Raw genomic sequence first — 786 nt, 5'->3', positions numbered from 1 at the left:
ATCTATATGTATGTAGTATGTTTGTGTGTGTGTACAAGATGTTTAATTTCAATAAAGAAAAGGACATTTGTCAGGAGTGGCCAATGGCCTGCAAAGCAACATGCTATTGTGACTACTGTAATACATACCTCACCCACAGCTCTCCATCGATGAGAAAGACACACTGCAGTGGTAGGAAACACAGATAATGTGAAAGACTACTATCAGAACTGTATGGAAGGGCAGGCTCAGAGCCTGATTGACAAAACAACTACAGCATTTCAGCAAGGAAAGATACCTCCAACTCCATTCTCTGCTCTTCCTCCTGCAGGGTCCAAGACCCCACCTCTCCCCCAGCCTCCTGGGTCCTCCTCACTCTGGTATGATGCCAGCACCCTATATGGGGGACACTCCCATGATGCCAATGATGGGCACAGGTATCAATGATGATACCTGTGGAACCTGCTCTTGGAATGAGGCCGCCCATGGGAGGCCACATGCCAATGATGCCGGTGTCCCAATGATGAGACCTCCTGCCCATCCCATGATGGGACCCACTCAGCCAAGAATGACTTGACCACACAGATAGGTAAGAGAGGAGCCTCTTTCTATTACTTTTATATAACTTGTTCTATTTCACCAGGAGATCATGGTGCTGTGACTCTGGGTGTTTTCTAACAGCATGACAAGAAGACTTGCTGCCCCTTCCTATCAAAGAGAGAATAGTTTTGGAAGGGAGTAATTGGGGGGAAAAAGCAATTTCACTTTTATTGTGAAATGTGAAAATAAAATTGTCAACTCTTTTAG

At 45.4% G+C, this 786-nt stretch overlaps 1 pseudogene across 1 annotated transcript; it reads left to right on the top strand.

Annotated features, from left to right (window-relative positions):
- The first annotated feature begins 213 nt into the window (after window positions 1-213).
- Window positions 214-556, top strand: LOC308509137 (U1 small nuclear ribonucleoprotein C-like; annotated as a pseudogene). The gene has a single exon. The product of its transcript is annotated as a U1 small nuclear ribonucleoprotein C-like (transcript).
- The last annotated feature ends 230 nt before the right edge of the window (window positions 557-786 follow it).

The sequence above is a fragment of the Rhinolophus hipposideros genome (genome assembly GCF_964194185.1).
Source record: "Rhinolophus hipposideros genome assembly, chromosome: 16".
NCBI lineage: Eukaryota > Metazoa > Chordata > Mammalia > Chiroptera > Rhinolophidae > Rhinolophus > Rhinolophus hipposideros.
Note: the sequence above shows the minus strand (reverse complement) of the source record. Positions and strands in the feature narration are given on the sequence as shown.